General features: G+C 38.0%; 1 protein-coding gene and 1 pseudogene across 2 annotated transcripts in view; both read right to left on the bottom strand.

Annotated features, from left to right (window-relative positions):
• The window catches only part of GAB2 (GRB2 associated binding protein 2), a 189,056-nt gene that overhangs the window by 129,954 nt on the left and 39,516 nt on the right, over positions 1-19,586 (bottom strand). The gene's annotated exons all lie outside the window — the stretch shown is intronic.
• Positions 1-19,586, bottom strand: part of LOC308634572 (non-histone chromosomal protein HMG-14-like) — a 42,997-nt pseudogene that overhangs the window by 22,892 nt on the left and 519 nt on the right. The gene's annotated exons all lie outside the window — the stretch shown is intronic.

Below are 19,586 nucleotides of genomic sequence, written 5' to 3'. Positions count from 1 at the left end.
TAAGAACAGCAATAAGGAGAGACTACTTCAACCATCTGATAAACACACTACAAAGCCTCATTAATTAAAGTGTATTGTTATATATACATAAATAGATCAACCAATAGAACTTAATAATATAATAAGTCCACAAATGGTTACTTATGCATTAAGTACTTAAATTATGGTAGAGGTGGGATCTCAAATCCATGGGTAAAATATTTGAGATGGCATTTGAAATCTGAGATTTAAATGACACTGTGACAGTTGAATATATACCTCTAATCATAAATCAATGGATAAGAAATCTTATCCAAATGGATAAGAAATTCAAATATAATATAAAATCAAACTATACAAATAATATAATAAAACATTTACATTTTACTATATTATTTGCATAGTTTTATGAGCTCTTTTATGGGCTCTGAGTGGGAAAGTCTTTCTATTACCTGATGTCATTACAATGACTACACAAAAATCTATAAATCTTGCATGGAAACACACACACATGTGCATGTGTGCATGCACATCCAAGTTCCTATAGGCAAAACAAGGAAATGGATGATAAACTGGATTAGAACTTATATTTTGTTAAAACTTGAAATTTCTATTATAAATGGCTAATCTCTTACATAAAGAGCTTCTACAAATCAATAATTATACAATCAACCCTGTAGAAAAATGAGCTAAGGATATGAACAGATATTTAAACATGTGTAAAGATAATAAATGCTGACTTATAAAAGGAATCAAAATTAAAAGTACTCTAAAAAACTATTTTACTCAATAGACTGGCAAAAATCCAAAAATTTGATAATTACACTGCCAAGAGTATGGGAAAACACACACACTGTTGCCAGCAGAAGTCCTAGTTACAAACTTTGGAAGGCAAGGTGGCAAAATTACATACAATCTGTCAAAATTATAATAGTACATATATCCTTTAACCAGGCAACTCCTAGAAATTTATTCTAGAGATAAACCAACACAGTACACAATGACATATGTACATTTTGCAGGTGTTTTTAAAAGAGCAAGTTTGAAAACAATGTAAATGTCTATCATTAGAAACATTTAGCTGGAAGCCTTGCTCAGTGGTACACACCTATAATCCCAGTGGCTGGGGAGACTAAGGCAGGAAGATGGAGAGTTCAAACCCAGCCTCAGCAAAAAGCGAGGTGCTAAGAAACTCAGTGAGATCCTGTCTCTAAATAAAATACAAAATGGGACTGGGGATGTGGCTCAGTAGTCAAGTGCCCCTGAGTTCAATCTTTGGTACCAAAAACAAACAAACAAACAAACAAACAAACAAAAACAACCAAAAAACATTTATCTGGGCACAGAGACACATCCTTGAAGTCCCAGCTTCTTGGGTGGCTAAGGAAGGAAAACCACTTGAGCCCAAGAGATTTGGGCAATATAATGAGACCCTGGTTTCTCTCTTAAAGAAAGGCTGGTGGAGACAGATTTTTGTTATGTTTCCACCAACTGATAAAATACTACTCAGCTATTTAAAAGAAAGAGATAGGAAAGAAAAATCTTCATCTATCAATATGGAAAGAACATCAAGATACACTAAAGTGAAAAAAGCAAATATAGAGAAAGTTATGCCTTTCTGTTATCACTTGTATAAAAATAAAGAAAACATATACATGTTGGTTTTATATTTATAATCTGTATCAGAATATATAGGTTAATATATATTATAGATACAGATATACCTGGGGATTGGAACTAAGCAGATGGAGGTAGGAGACTCCTTTTACAATACACTTCTCAAATATTTGATATTTAAGCCATATGCATGTATTTCCTATTACATTTAAAATTTTTATTAAGTATTGTCTTAGTCCATTTTGTGCTGCCATAATAGAATACCTGAGAGTATGTCATTTATAAAGAAAAAGATCATTTTTTACAATTCTGGAGGCTGGTAAGCTCAAGGTCAAGAGGCTTGTATCTGGTGAAGGCCTTCTTGCTGCATTATCCCTTGGTAGAAGACAGAGGGCAAGATAGTACATGTGAGCAAACAAAAAGCAGCTGACCTTGCCCTTATAACAAAAATCATTTTGACAATAACAACATTAATCCACTCATAAGGGCAGAGCCCTCATGACTTAATTACCTCTTCAAGGTCTTACTGTTGGGACCTTATGATTATTGCATTGGGGACTAAGTTTCCAACTTATAAATTTTGGGAAATATATTTAAACCATATCAAGTATGCATAACAAAATATCTAGGATAACCTCCAATAAAGTAGAGTATAATCTCCAAATTAGTGGAGGCATAAAAATAAAATGAGAGAAAGAAAAATAAAACACTTAGCCTAAGACAAGGAAGAAGAAAAAAAAGAATAGCAAATTCAGTACCACAGGAAGTACAATACTAGATGGCTGAAAAAAGTCCAAATATTTCCATAAACACAATAAATGTAAATCAGTTAAACTCTCCAATTAAAAGATAATCTCCCGGGGTTAACCGTAATACCTGTGAATTAGTCAAACTCCCAAGTTAAAGAGAGACTCTCAGATTAAACAAAAATACAATCCTTCAACATACTGTTTTTAAAAGATACACCTAAAATCTAACAGCATAGCACAGGTAGGTTGAAAGTTGAAAGATGGAAAAAACTGTATGAGGTATATATATATATATATATATATATATATATATATATATATATATATATATATACCACTCAAAAGAAAGCTGCTTTTATCTATGTGACAATCAAATAAAAAAGATGTGAAGACTAAAAGGTAAAAAGGGTCAGGGTACAAAGACAGATGGTTCAAAGGTCCAGGCAGATATGTAATTCTGAAAGTATATGCACCTAATAAAACAGCCAAAAAAATCTCTAATGCAATAATTGCTCACTGCAAGTATAAACTGACAAGTCCATTATAATAATGGAAGGTTTTAAACAATCTCTTAGAAACTGATACAAGACTGAGACAGAAGAAACTTCAAATTAACCTTCCTTAGAACTCCTAGATCACCAGATCAGAAATGTTTTTCTTTTTTCTTTTTGTTTTTGTTACTTAATTCCTGAGAAAATTCATCAGGTCGGAGAGACATGCTTCCTGTCTGGTTCTGGTGAGTAATACTCACAAACACAGAAATGGGAAGTTACACACGGACTGCATAAGCAACCATACAGCTAGACACTGAGACTAATGGCTATGTCAGCAACTCTATGTGCTTATGCTTGATTTTCTTAATCTCGTCAAGAGAAGATACTGTTTCTTACACATATTTGCATCTAGCCACACACCTACCACAGTGCCTGGTATAGTAAATCTCAACAAGTGCTTTATTGAATCATACATTATACACTCCTTTTAAAAACACTTATTTACTCCAACATTTAAGAAGCACCTACTGTGTACCAGGCATTGTTTACTGAACATATACAGATGAATAGGTGTCTGGTTTCAGGGGCTAACAACCTACTAGAAGAAACATACATTAAAAAAAAAAAACAAAAAAACCAACAACTATAAACAGGCACAATAGTGCATGCCTATAATGAATACCCATGGTGCATCCCAGGGACTCCAGGAGGAGGGTAAGGCAGGAAGATCACAGATTCAAGGACAGCTTTGAAACTTGGCAAGACCCTGACTCAAAATAAAATTTAAAAATGGCTGAGGATGTAGCTCAGTGATAAAGTACCCCTGGGTTCGATCCCTAGTAACTGGAAAAACCACCACCACCTATAAACAGAGGGTTTGAATAGAATAGTAGGTAAAGGAACCTAGACAAAGTACCTGGAGATCTACAGGAAAGGTTCTTAACTATAACATATTTATAAGCACCCACTGTAAGCCAGAATCAGGTAGGATCTCTGAGGAACATCTTAGTGCATATTCTGGGGGTGAAGTCAGACACAGGGATGCAGGGCAATGAGAAAGAATACTGTAAGTTTCAGGAGAAAATGTGCTTGCTCAAAATCCAACAGCTTGGGGCTGGGATGTGGCTCAAGCGTGCTTGCCTGGCATGCGTGCTTGCCTGGCATGCGTGCGGCTCAGGTTCGATCCTCAGCACCACATACAAGTAAAGATGTTGTGTCTGCCGAAAACTAAAAACTAAATATTAAAAAAAAAAACAACCCAACAGCTTGAGTAAAGAACAGAACTTATATTCCCTAGTGTCTTTTCCTTCCTATTTCTCAACACTCCTTCTCCCTAGAACCTTCTTTATTCCAATATAGATCCCTGTCTAGATCAAAGGCCTCTGACCACAATCCAACCCAGAAATGCTCTTTAAATTGCAGCACAATACCTATAAATACATTGAATTTAAAATTTTTATGAGATAATCTTAGTGGATACAATTCATGTTTTTTGTTCTATTCCATTTAAAATGCTGGTAGTAACTCATTACCATTAACTTCACCACTCACTAATAGCTCTTGAACTCCATTTTGTAAAATGCTTATTGTTTATGATCATTATAATAGGCTTTTCCAGACTGGAATTTCACCTCTAGGTCCTCAGCCCAGGAAAAGCCCTCTCCAAACACATTGTTGATCAACTACTACATGTGGAGCAAACACTGTGCTAGGCCTCCTTGGAATCTTCAAAAAGCATATATCAAAGACTTTATAAAATTTTTGTGGAGGGGCTGAAGCTGTGGCTCAGAGGCAGAGCGCTTGCCTGGCATGCGTGAGGCACTGGGTTTGATCCTCAGCACCACATAAATAAAATAAAGTTATAAAAAAATTTTGTGGAAAATCTTTCCCACACTATACATATTTACTGTATTTCTAGAGTAAGATTTGAAATGTGAATGTTAGGAAAGGCTTCCCAGGTGACAGAGCCTTGATGATCTGAGGTCTTTTCCACTCTCACAAAACAAATATTTATTTTAGAAGAGAGGTTTAGCAAAGGACTAGGCACAGAAGAGAAAAATGAAATCTGATAAGTAGAGGGACTCACCAGTGGTCAAAGAGCCACTGATAGATCAGAGATCAGAATATAGCTCATCTGATTACCTAATCCTCTCTATCATTGTTCCTTCTCCTATACACTGACCTCCTCTTTATCAGAAATTCCCCAAGGGATCTTGGAGTGCTAAATGCTAATTAGATTTTCTCCACCTGCTCTGGGATTTAGAGGGCAGTGCTAATGCAGTGCCCTCCTCAACTAACAAAGTCCCTGGCATTCCAGGCATGCAGGGGCCTGCCTCCAGTTCTTCAGACAACAGCAATTAAAAGACTCCTATCCAAAGCCATGAAGAGTAAGACAAGAGGGCAGGGGTATTACTTGATCCAAAAAATAAAATACAGCTACTGATCAAGATTGATTGTTACTGCAGAGCTGGGTGGAAACAGGGAAAATTCTGGGAGGAAGGAATGGAATCTGGGTGAGGCAAGCAAACTAATCATACTACTCACCATCCTTGTCACTCCCCTAAGGAATGCTATTGTCCTCCAGGTTGAGGGACCAGGCCTTGAATCTTAAAAGACTAATCCAAAAATAACTCATCAAAAACATTTCCCTTTCTCTCCTTGTTTCAACACACAGGTCCAAATTCCTCAGTCAACAATGACAAATCCTTCACAATCTATTCCTCTCTCCCTGGACATCACAACTTAGTGAGAACCCAGATTGGGTGTTCAGCCATTAACTGCCTCTGGATTCTGCACTTTGATTTTCTCATTTGCAGCTCTCATGAGTTGATTTCAAGATCAAATGAGATGATAAATATACAAATGTTCTATAAACTATACTGTGATGTAGAGTGTTAATACAACTCCTAACAAACTCAATTAAACTCAAACATTTACTGAGATTCTAGAAGAATGCTTACACGGAGTTGGCACACAAATTTTATAACACAAATATTAGCTCTTAGATACACCAAAACAAGCCATCCGGGTTTCTAACTGATGTAGAAATCACAGTCTAGTGTAGGAGATAAAATCACTAATATAATAGGATGAATACTGAAATAGAGTATGCTCACAGTGAGGAAGGAGAAGTTAGTTTATTCTGCTTCTGAAAAGCAGGGATAAGGTTTATTAAAAACCCATGGCCTGTAATTGCAGTGACTTAGGAAGCTGAGGCAGAAGGATCATAAGTTTGAGGTCAGCCTCAAAGGATTAGGGAGACCCTAAGCAATGTAGTGAGAACCTGTCTCAAAATAAGAAATAAAAGAGTTGGAGAGGGGCTGGGTTGTAGCTCAGAGGAAGAGTGTTTGCTGGGGGAGGGGACAAATTGGAAAGCATATGCTCTGGCTAAAGTAGATTGCTGCTAAGCAGAAATCTGGGCCCAGTGTTCCTAGATCTGGAAGTTTGAAAATTTGTTAATTTTATGTAAAATATCTCAGTTTTTAATGCTCAACAATTGACTAGCTTTTAAAAATCTGTAACAAAAATTCTTTTGGGTGGAATTTAGGCTAATGGTATCAGTTTGTGTCAGAACATGTAACTTGAGTTTTGGTTTAGACACAGGCAGTGCACACCAGGTCATTAAGTAGGTGCTACTGGACTTGAGGAGGCAAGTCTTTGTCAGCATTGAGGAGATGAGGACCATTGATTCTGAGCCTCCCTCAGAAAACATCTCGGAACTTTCTGTAAGGTCCTTGCTTATTAGCATCTGGATGGCCATCTTAAGTGACAGCCACCATTTTGAGAAAAATTTCACTTTCCAGCCCAAGGGTGTTTCTGAGAAAGGCTCACAGCTCCTCATATCAACCCAATCCTTAACCGCCACATTAGGACCCACCTATCTCTAATCCCTGAGCCTGCCCCATAAAAGTAGCTGAACCCAAGCCTGTTTTGCCTCTCTATGTCTATGGAGAGATAGCCTTTATTTGTCAGCTCTGACAAATAAACTCTTGTGTATATCTGCATCTGGTCTCCATCTTTCATTTCTTACTTGCCCATCTCCTGGTTCCTCACTTTCCTTTCAGTTTCAGTTCTTAATTCCTTACTTTCTTCATTTCTCATAGCACTATCTGGCTGCGTGGATGTGCTGCCTCTTGCTTAGGTTCTTCCTTGCTAAGGGCCACACAGCCTTGTTCAGTCAGAGAGTCATAAGCAGCAACACTCCCAGAGCACTGCCCTGCTGGTTTGTCAGGTTGCTTAACAGATTAATACTGTTCATTAATATGAGTAATTACCATCTGCTCTATTATGAGACTGCTATTCTGGAATGATTCTCAGGAAGGTTTGGTTACCTCAAAATGCTTAAGGCAGGGACTTTATACTAATTTTCTGGGCAAAATAAATAAATCCCTTTAGTACATCCTACTTGCCCAGAAACCACTGAAATATGATAATCATGATCAAAAAGCAAGCTACAAATTTAAAATAGTTACATAAATTGCTACACAGACAGTCATGATACCAACATCTGAATAAAAACTTGAAACAAAACATATTATAGAAAGAATTAAATATTAGAACATAGCAAGTAAGAGAAGAAAAAACCAAATTCTTAATAAAAGCTGGTTGATGAATATGACTACATATTTATATGGCAGAACATATAAATATACTACATAGCATAACAAACTGGAAAAAAAAAGAAATTATATAAGTTTAGATTTTTAACCTCAGACTTTGGAAAGTCACCTTCAAATTTAGATAAATTATCCCTGGTCTCCAACTGATTCTACTGATCAATGACACTCACCATATTAGAAAAAGTGCCACCTTATCTTCAAAATATGGTTCTGTGGCCTTTTAACTGGGATAGCTTACAGTGTTTATGAACTTAATGATAAAAATCAGTGCCTCCACTATGTTTAAGCCATAACTTAGGGTAGCAATATAAAACCTGAAATGTAGAAGAGTTCAAAATGTAGCTCTGATCAGCAGTGTGGCCTATGGTTTCTTTTGGTTACTGAAACTCTAGGATGTGAAACTTGCACTTCTGTTATATTTTCTGTTCCCATTCTTCTCTGTTCAAGGAGTCACTGGGTCAGACCATATTGCTGTTAGTTTTGTTTTGGCCCAGAACCATTCATCTGCAAAATGGGCACATTTGACACATGGTAATACCTGATTACAGTTTTTGGGAGAAACATATGCATATACCACAACAAATTACAGAAACACAAAGGCCTTTGTAAGGACAGTCATTTCAGCATTTAACAAATACCAAAAACAAAACAACAACAACAACAAAAAAACTAAACTAAAACTAAAAACCAAAAACCCAAACTAAAACAACAAAAAAAATTGTAAATGCTTATTGTTATGATTAGACATGTCCCCCAAAATCCATATGTTGAAAATTTAATCCCCAAATTTATAGGTAGATGGTATGTGCAAGCAGGATCTTTGGGAGGGAAGTGAGGGTGGGGCCTTTGGGATTGAATTAGTGGCTTTATAAGAACAATAGAGACCTGAGCATTCACAATCCAACCCCTCACAGTGTGATGCCTTCTGCCACATTATGATGCAGCAAAGACATTCAACAGATACAGCCGATTGATCTAGAATTTCTCAGCCTCCAAAACTATAAGAAATAAATATCTTTCAAAAATTACCCAGTCTGCACTGATAAAAAAAAATATATAAAAATAAAAATTATCCAATCTGTGCTATTATGTTACAGAAATACAAAGCAGACTAAGACATTTACCAACTGAGGACAGGTTAAATTATAATAGTACTATCCTCATACATTACTATAGAGACATTGAGAAAAACTGAAGTTCATGAATTCTGTTTGGAATGTTATTCCCAGATACAGGATTTGGGATGAGTTTTTGTTTCTATAAATTTTTCAGTCTTTAAAAAAAATTATAAAGAACATGCACCATTTCAACAAAAGCGATAATCATTCCTTAAAAATACTAAAACAAATCAGTTGATCTGCATATGCTGATATAGATCTATTGCCATGGTTTATTATATCTCCCAGAGTTTTGGTGCACATCAATCTTAAGGATTCAGAGTACCTGACACATACACATCCAAAATTACCTATTAGTATACTGTTAAGTGAAAAATAACAATACAAAACAGGGCAAGGGCCCAAGGTGGGAAAGAACAGTTTCTCACTGACTACCTGCCTAGGTTCCCTAGAAAACAGAGCCTGACGCCAATTTTATCTTCTTTATCAGATGTTGTAATCTTAAAGAAGACAGAAGGGGAAAAGATTAGTGAGGCAGTATAGGAGGGAAAACAAACATAAAGCTGGGTATTAATATATTATACTGGGTATAATATATTAATTGCCAGAGCTTACCATGAAAATCCGGACAATGAATGCTTAATCATGCAGAATATTTTGGGATAGAATTATTTTTTTTAAATATATTTTTTAGTTGTCAATGGAACTTTATTTTTATTTATATGTGGTGCTGAGAATTGAACCCAGGGCCTCACACATGCTAGGCAAGCGCTCTACACTGAGTCACAACCCTAGCCCCTCAGGATAGAATTATTGTATCTCAGAAAATTGTGTGTGTGTGTGTGTCCCAGGGAGTAGGAGGGAGGAGAAAGGTTGACAGGAAGCAATTTATTTGCTTGTTCCTTCCCTTCTCCAGCCTTTAACTGGTCAAAGGTGTTAACTTCTACCATGATCCTCCACCTCTACTTAACATAAGTCTCCCAGCCCCTCTACACAGTCGTGGGTGAACACAGCCTACATTTGAACCTGGAAGTGGTTGGAGAAGCCAGCGTATGGTCAGATGGGGCTTGGGCATCTGAGCTGCTGTGGCTCTCACCACAAAGTGCAGTGATCCACCCAGAGGAATGCAACAGACAACAGTGCTGGGAAACAGAGCAAAGCAGGGGGTTAGACACACTCCACCAAGCAAGCTGAATGGGGCCTGGGAGGCAGGAAGAGCCAAGAGAATCTGGATATATATACTGAGTCCCATAACACAAGAAAATTGTTGGGCTGGGGATGTGGCCTGGCATGCGTGCGGCCCGGGTTCGATCCTCAGCACCACATACCAACAAAGATGTTGTGTCCGCCGAGAACTAAAATAAATAAATAAATTCTCTCTCTCTCTCCCCCTCCCCCCACCTTTCCTCTCTCTAAAAAAAAAAAAAAAAAAGAAAATTGTTATTACAAGGGAACGTTTACTACAGTGTATGTATTATTTTTAAAACCATTAGAAAAAACAGTAGTCTAATGAAAAGGATTAGGGATTTAGAGTCAAACACTTCTGAGTTTGAGAATGTCATCTGCCTGATACTGGTGATCCCATGAGGACACTACACAGCTAATGTAAAGATGTGAATGAGCTATGGTGGCCAAAGAGCTCTGAGGCTGATGGACAAGGCTGGGCCTTGAGAGGCTTGGCCCTTTTCTTTCCCTCATTTGATCCCTTCCCTGAGCTCCTTCCAGGACAACCTTGGGTCACGCTTCAAACATCATTCTTCCCAGCATTATTGTATTTATGACCACTCAGGACATTGGGAGTCCTATGATGCCGCAGTCTTGGCTGGGCACAAGATCACGAGCCACTCACAGCTTTGTAGATTCAAACAGCAATTCTTTATTCCCGAACTCACACCGGCCTCTACACACACGTTCTAGGGAAATCCCTGTTCTGCCGCCGCCCAATTCACCTACTCCACGAGGCTTTCTTTTCCAATACTTTCTGAATCTCACGAGAACTCAAAAGGGACTGAGGCAGCAGGATACGCGCCCTATTCCCCCGCAGGGTACACCTTAAACCTGGAACTTCCCTAAACCCAAGGACGGGATACTCCCTAAAACCTGATCAGCTCTAAACCCGGATCCGCCCTGGTCCTTGAGCAAGGTCACCTTACTAAAGCATACATGCAATGTCACAGCAAATGTCCTCTAAGCAACATGGGGTACGCTGGCAAGGAAATTTTGATGCGTCATTCCTACTTGGCAATGGCCCTCAGCACTGTGAGGACAGCCTTGTCATTGCTTCTGTATTTCTGCCTTTGGTGCTTAGCATGGCTCACATACAGAGTTGGTGCTGAGCAGGTGTTTGCTGAATGAACAAGGAACTTCAAACAACAATTCTTAGGAGAGAGAACTGTCTTATGACCATTAGTGAAGTCACTTGAAGGACTCATGAGACTTCCTAAATATAGTCTGACAGCTGTTTTTGCCCAAAAGGTAGGAAAAAAATAAAAAATTTTGAAGATTTGCATTCCAAGCCCAGTTATCTCTACTGTCTATACTAGTGACAATTAGACACATGATGTAAACCTTATAAAAATTTACTTTAACCATAAAATAACCATATAAGATAAAATTTTATAGTGATAATATACAGACTGGAATTAAAGAATATAAATTATGGCCTGAGCAGAAAGTATCTGTTTCTTTCCTCTACTCTTCACCCAACACACTTTTACAGAATGTCAGCTCTGTACTAGGCTTTGTTCAGAATACCATTCTTTAGAGTTTGCAAAGTCCTTTCATATTATTAAGTCTGTCTGTCTGTCTCACCTCCTACCCACCTGCCTCTGCTTTAGACCCACCAGAGACAACAGGTGAGGGGCAGAGAGCTCAGAGGCTTCCAGAGCTCCTGGAGCAAATGGGAACTGTATCTGAAACAACATGTCTTGGTCGAGGATATGGGAAGAAATTTCAAATAAATTTGACTAGCCTCTTAGGGTTCAATGGTGGATACCTAAGTTTTGTGTTATTCCTTAGGCCTAAATTGCTGAGGCTGGCCTTGAACCTGCGATTCTCCTCTCCTGCCTTAGCCTCCTGAGTGAGCCACTGGGATTACAGGCATGTGCCATCATGCCTGGATAGAATCTGAGACTTCTACATTTAAAAGTATTCCAGTCCCTGTTAATTTTCGATGAGACCCATTTTTTTTTTTTAGAATTTTTTAATGTTTATTTTTTAGTTATCGGTGGACACAACATCGTTGTTTGTATGTGGTGCTGAGAATCGAACCCGGGCCGCACGCATGCCAGGCGAGTGCGCTACTGCTTGAGCCACATCCCCAGCCCCAAGAGACCCATTTTTTTGTAATGATTTAACAAAATCAGAGTTTGATTGAACCTAAACTGTATTATTACACATTTAACAGGCCAATTTTAGTCATACATTCCAACAAGTGACTTAAAAAGTCAAGTTGATCCCAATTTAGTTTTGTAATCCAAAAATACCACTTCCTCAAAACATATTTTCCACACAGTTTTACAATTGTGTCTCTCCAATCTCATGACCCTGTCATCAGCCTTCAAAGAAAAACAAAATTTTAAAGAGACTACAATACATATAATCTATACCTAGCACAGGTTTGCTTTTGTTGTGCCATTTCTGAACTCATTATAAAATATGTCTGTGTAGAACCTTATCATCTAAGTTAGCAAATACTTTCTCTAACGGAAAGACTTGGGGGTGAGGAGAGTTCTAAAGTTCTGGGTTCTAGTCCCAGTTCTGCCACTTCCTAGATGTTTTAGTCAAGTTGTTCTACTTTACTAATCATCCATCTCTTAATGTGTAAAATAAAGATCTATTCAAGGAGGCTAAGGCAGGAGGGTTGTGAGTTCAAAGCTAGCCACGCAACTTAGCAAGTCCCAAGCAACTCAGTGAGACCCTATCTCTAAATAAAATACCAAAAAGGGCTGGGGATATGGTTCAGTGGTTAAGTGCCCTTGGGTTAAATCCTCAGTACCAAAAAAAGAAAAAGAAAACCTATAATGTGGTGGGTTGTGCTGAATGCTAAAAAGTACAAAGATGAATTTTTAAAAATCCCTCTCCCCAAGGTTCTGATATTCTAGTGGAGTTGTAGAAAAATCATATATAACTGTTAATACAAGGAGATAAGTTCCATAACAAAAGGAGACACATAGTACTAGAGAAGTTACAAAGGTGATACCCATTATCTTTTAGTGGGTGACATACCAGGGAACTAAGAACTAAGAAAGAACATGCTGCAGTTTTTAACATTCTAAACATAAAATAAGGCATGGGGGTAGGAAGGAAAACAAATATTAGAATGCAGTTTCTAGGTTGAATCTTCAAAACAAGAACAGCATCGTCTATTTAACTGTTGTATTAATTATAGCATGTAATGAAAACTCTATTTCACATACCCAGGGACATTTGCAACAAAGGAAAGCCCATGAACTGTATACTCTGGATTGTTTGGGTATTTGAATTCAGTTACTACTACTACAAAATATTCTCAGTCCATTTTCTGAACATTTTGAAAGCAAAGGCACAACTATTCAACCTCTCTTTTTGGGTGGCAATGGGGATAAAACCAAGGGGCACTGAACCCTTTTAATTAATTTTTTTAAGACAAGGTCTTGCTAAGTCACCCAGACTGGCGTCGAACTTGAGATCCTTCTGCCTCAGCCTCCTGAGTTGCTAGGATTGGAGGTTTGTGTTGTAGTACCTGGCTATGACTATTCACTTTCATTTTGAAGTAGTTGTTCACATGGTTGAAATACTTGTTTTAAATTGTTTAACATGAAAAGTCATTTAGTATATAGCAAACACATAGTAAAATTACAGAGACATACAAAAGTCAGACTAAAATTACTGAAGAACTTAACAGAAGCATAATTTCCAATATGCCCATTGATACAGAGGCAAAATCTCAAGATTTATCAATTACAAATGAGTTTCAGATCCAATTCAAGAATCAGGTACTACTCTGAAGTGAGTTAGAGAGGGTCAGAGAAGGGTCCCCAAAACTGGGTGACCCAAAACTTATCAAGTTTACATAGTCATTGGTAAACCTTCCATTTCCCTCTTTGCCCCACTGACTGATGTGTGTCAAACAGATTACTCTTCAGGTTCTCTGTAGGGGCCTTGTAACACTGAACTTCTGTTAATTGCCCCACATCTCACTGAGGAAATCATATTCCATTTTATCCTGAAGCTGCACACACAGGCTTTCTATGGCTTCTGGTCCCTGCCTCAAATATGCAGACCCTCCCACTATACGTATCAGCCTTCTAACAAATCAGCTTCAGTACCTCAGAGATGGAAACTCTACATTCCAGACTCATCCATGGCCCATTGTGATAGAGGGAAACTGATTTAAACTCTATGTTTAAAATATGGGGAAATGTTGATCAAATGTGCTTATACAGGGCCAGATATGTAAAGAGACTGTTTTCCCCTTACAACTGTGCTCCCAGGTCCATAAGTAGTAGTTTGTTTCTGCCTTGGTTATAGTATAATGGGGTTTGCTCCTTTGCTCTGGATGTGAATCCAAGCAACACAATGAAGATTCCTCAAGCAAAAAGTCTTCCTGGTTTGTCAGTAAGCAGAAGAGTCTATTAATATGAGTCTGCTACTCATATTATTATTATTATGAGGGCACACCTATAATCCCAGTAACTTGGGAGGCCCAGGCAGGAAAATCACAAGTTTGAGGCTGGCCTGGGTGATTTAGCAAGGTCCTAAGCCACTTAATGAGGCCTTGTCTCCAAATAAAAAAATAAGCCAGGCATCATGGCACATGCCTGTAATCCCAGTGTCTCAGGAGGCTAAGGCAGGAAAATCGTGAATCAAGGCCAGCCTCAGCAACTTAGCGAGTCCCTAAGCAACTCAGTGAGACCCTGTCTCAAAATAAAATATAAAAAAGGCCTGGAAATGTGGCTTTAGTGTCCCTGGGCTTAATATCTGGTACCAAAATAATTAAATAAAATAAAAAAGGCTGGGGATGTAGCTTAATGGTAAAGAGTCCTTAAGTTAAATACCCAGTACTACTACTACTATTACTACTACTACTATTACTACTATTGCACCACTGCTATTACTACTACTAGCACTAATTCTAATAAAGAAATTAAATGGATATACTACTTGCTATGTACTAAATACTGTTCTAAGCACTTTATATATTAAATTTCTTTCAATTCTCACAATAACTCCTATGAGCTAGGTTCTATCATGAGCCTCTCTAAGGACAAATAAACTGAGACACAGAATATACTGCATAGTTAGTAAATAGTAGGGTTCAGATAAAGAATAATAGCTCATATTCTATTTTTTTCTTCATTTTTAAGTAAAAAGTCATGTTTAGAAGTGTGTTCTAAAGTTTTAGGTCAATCACAAGTATTTTTGTTTAAAAGAACACTTCCAGGGCTGGGGATGTGGCTCAACTGGTAGCGCACTCGCCTGGAGTGCGTGCGGCCAGGGTTCGATCCTCAGCACCACATACCAGCAAAGATGTTGTGTCCGCCGAGAACTAAAAAATAAATATTAAAAATAAAATTCTCTAAAAAAAAAAAAAAAAGAAAGAACACTTCCTTTGTCTACTGTGGGATGAGACCAGGTTTGGAGCAGGTTTCAGATTCTAATCTAGGCTTCTGATGGGGAGAGACGGTGGGGAGTGACTAGGGAGGTATTTTAGATTGAGTTGCTGGGTGGCTTCAACCACATACATCCATTGTTCGCAGCTCTGGTGGCTTAAAAGGCAGGATCAAGGGGGCACCAGATCTCATTTACAGATGGCTGCCTTCTTGTTGTTTCCTATATGGTGAGAACAGAGAGGAAGCAAATTCTTGGGTCTCTTCTTATAAGGACACTAATGGCAACCTGAGGGCTCCACCCTGGTGACCCAATTACTTCATAAAGGCCCTGCCTCCAAATATTATCACATTGGGGATTAGGGTTTCAGCATGAGAATCTTGGATGGGACACAAAATGTAGTTCACAGAAGGGAGTAAGGGGGCCTGTCATGTTAACCAGATATGTTTAGCCCAATTATTTTTTTTTAATTTTTTTATTTGTTAATAGACCTTTATTTTATTTATTTATATGTGGTGCTGAGAATTGAACCCAGTGCTGCACACATGCCAGGCAAGTGTGCTACTGATGAGCCTCAGCACCAGCCCAATTATTTATTTAGTTAGTTGTAGTTGGATACAATACCTTTATTTTATTTATTTTTATGTGGTGCTGAGGATTGAACCCAGTGCCTCCAATGTGCTAGGCGAGTGCTCTATCGCTGAGCCCTAGCCCCAGCCCCTAGCCCAATTATTTTTGAAGACCATAGTACAGCAGAAGCCCAATAGGCTTTGGAGAAAAGTAGATCCAGCTTCAGCTCCCAGCTCTATTACTTCTATGGTCCTGGGCTAGTTTCTTAGGCTAAGCTTGTTTCTGGCTGAAATGGGCATATTAACTACCTCACAGTATTATAATAAATATTAAATAAGATATAATAGGTGGATGCATGGGAATTTTATTTACTACATAGTAAATACACAATGAAATTCTCATTTCTTTCTCTTCCCCTGTTAATATTATTTTCCCTTCCCCCATCCCATTAGAGAGATAAGGAGAAACAATCTGCTTGGGACACAAAGCAATACTAAGTAACTATGGACATGTGTTTTACTACTCAGCACCATTTCCCTTCCTCTTGGGGGAAATTGCTTTTAGGGTGGGGCTGCCCTCAGACCACCGCACACGTACCCTGGCAGTGTCAGGTGGAACACATGTAGTCCTAGGCTGACTACTAGGGTTCTCCAGTGTCTAGGTCATACTGATTAGTTCTGGGGTAGAAGTATAACCCAAGCTGTGTGTCCTACCCTAGGATTTTAATTTGGAGTTGCAAGAGAAGGAAACTTGTCTTTTGGGTCAGAGACTGGAGACTAAGGGTGACCTCTCCTATCTCTGGAGAAAGCTTGTCTACACAAGAAAAGAAAGCCAATAACAGATAAGCAAGAGAGACACAAAAAGAACTCTGGGGACAGTGAAATATGATTGTGTGCCCAAGGCCACCAGAGTTGCCCTGATAACTAAAACTCTTCCTTCAATTTTCTGAGCTTTTATTCTGGGGTAGAAGTATCATTCCAATACATTTCTATTTCTTGAGATATTCTGTGTATGTTTTGTCATCAGTAATTCAGAGTCTTTAAAACTTCATTTATATTTTATTACAGACTTTCTACAGGTACTTTGTAGTGAAGATCCCATTCAATCCTCAGAGCAGACCTAATGTAACAGCATAGCTTATCTTTCCCCTTCATCCAAACTGTTCATGTGTAATAGTATGAACCTCTTTGTAAGCCCAGGGTGAGATCATAAAATTGATCATCATTTTTTATATTAACCAAATCACAGCAAAATAAAGATCTACATCCACACATCACACCAACTAGTATACATTCAGGCTGTACCTGCTTAGGTTACATATCCAATCCAAATAATCAATCCCAGGAGAATGGAATGTGCTTCCTGGCCACACTGGATGTATACGGTAGATGGAGCCAGCTTCCTCAGACCCACACAGCTGTCTTAACAGAAATTAAGATGATGCTAGGAGGGAGGAAGAGGGGATGCTTCAGGGGAGACCATCAGTAAATGCTCACTACATACAAGAAAAATCAGAATGAATAAGTTTTCAAGACTGTCTATTCCACATTATGTGCAACCACAAGAATGGAATCCTAATCAGAGTAAGTTATACTCCATGTATGTATAATATGTCAAAATACACTCTACTGGGGCTGGGGATATGGCTCAAGCGGTAGCGCGCTCGCCTGGCATGCGTGAAGCCCGGGTTCAATCCTCAGCACCACATACAAACAAAGATGTTGTGTCCGCCGAAAACTAAAAAATAAATATTAAAAATTCTCTCTCTCTCCCTCTCTCTCCCTCCCTCTCTCTCTCTTAAAAAAAAAAGAAAAAAGAAAAAATACACTCTACTATCATGTATATCTAAAAAGAACAAAGGGGAAAAAAAGACTATTCAGATTTCTCAACCATCATCTACTCTATAACTCCTCCTGTACACATTACTTCCAGTTGTAATCGCACATGTTTGTAGTCTAATTTGAGACTTGATCTCCAGAGGCTTTAGTATTCTCCACAGGGAAGCTAGCTAGTTTATCACTGACTCTCCAAACACTTATCCTGAGTACCAAATTAAAGTGCTGATATGGCAAGATCAAGAGATCCCAAGATACTTTCTAGAAGTTGCAACACTGAAGACCTGATTAAAAGCAAGTCTTTCTTGACTTAATTAAAATGTCTTTGGCCATCTCCTTGCCTTGGCATCCTCCTAGTTAACTGTAAACTCAAAATCACAGGGAAATAAGAAAGGTAAGGCTTTTCTTTAGAAAAGGGTTTTATCAATAAGTTGACAAACATAACAGATTTCCTACCGGCTGATAATAGTGAGAAGTGAATTTTTACTAAAATTTCTGTTAATTCAATGAGAAGTTGCCTAGCTCTAGACTGGGACTCTGGCAACCTGGGTTCTGAGTTGAATGGATAGTCACTGTTTACCATCATGGTAAAAGATGACCTGCCTCTCATAATGCCACCATCTTGAACAAGACCAATTTTTTGAACCCCACTTCCTAACATAAAAACAACCTTCCTCTTTAGATTCATAAGAGAATTAAACAAAGTGTGGCTGGGGCCTACATGTATTACTTGAATATTTGAAAAGAATATGACTTCTGCAACTGAAAAATACAGTGCCTATTTGAGTTGTTTCTAGTTTTTGATTACTGTGAATAAACATGCTATAAACATTAGTATACAAGCCTTTTTTCCCTTTTTACAAATTTGAAGTAGGGCTGGGGTTGTGGCTCAGTGGTAGAGCGCTCACCCAGCATGCATGAGACACTGGGTTCAATCCTCAGTACCACATAAAAGTAAAATAAAGATATTGTGTCAACCTAAAAGACAAATATTTTTTAAAAATTTGTGGTATACATATTTATGATAAAAGGCACACAGTGTAATTTTAGGTGTTCAGATAGGGGGTTCTGAGAACTGTAGACACCCATATTACACTATTGACAACAAGATGCCAAATATTTTTTTAATACTTATTTTTTAGTTATAGGTGGTGCTGAGGATTGAACCCAATGCCTCACGCATGCTAGGCGAACGCTCTACCTCTGAGCCACAATCCCAGCCCCAAGATGCCAAATATTTCTAACACCTGTTGAAAGTTCCCTTCTGCTCCTTTTTAAGAAAAAAAAAAAATCATACGATCAAGTGATTTGTCTCCATTAGTCTTCATAACTGAGATTTTATTGGCTATATTGAGACATTTCACTTTGTACACAATTCTTAACACATGAACCATAAATTTAAAAAGACTTATACTAGCCAGGAGCGGTGGTGCATGCCTATAATCCCAGTGGCTCTGGAGACTGAGACAGGAGGATCATTAGTTCAAAGACAGCCTCAGCAATGGCAAGGTACTAAGCAACTCAGTGAGACCCTGACTTTAAATAAAATACAAAATAGGGCTGGGGACAAAAAAGACTTATACTGATTCTTTTCAGTTATTCCAATGACTTTCCAGCTTTGAATTTGGAGGCAAATTATCCTTAAGAGAATAGCGAATACCACTATCTTTGAATGCTGCTGTTATTTAGGTCTCATTAATTGATAACTTTGTCATACATACTACATACTCAAATTTTCCATCTTTCACATCACATTAAAAAAATTATTAGGAAAACTAGATTCCTATGACCGAAGATGTTACAAAGTACACATAATTTGACAGCAGTAATCCAGGAGTGGTCTTCTTTAGGAAACCACTATTAAAAATTCTATAGGAAATTCTATTTAAAAACACAGGAATAGAAGTAATTTAAAATGTTCAAGACATTAAATGCAGGACTGTGACTCCAAACTGCCATTTAATATGCTTTGTATTGTAGGATATAAAACTAACTCCCTGCTTATGAAGTGTTA

This window comes from Spermophilus citellus (genome assembly GCF_964194105.1).
Source record: "Spermophilus citellus genome assembly, chromosome: 2".
Lineage (NCBI taxonomy): Eukaryota > Metazoa > Chordata > Mammalia > Rodentia > Sciuridae > Spermophilus > Spermophilus citellus.
Note: the sequence above shows the minus strand (reverse complement) of the source record. Positions and strands in the feature narration are given on the sequence as shown.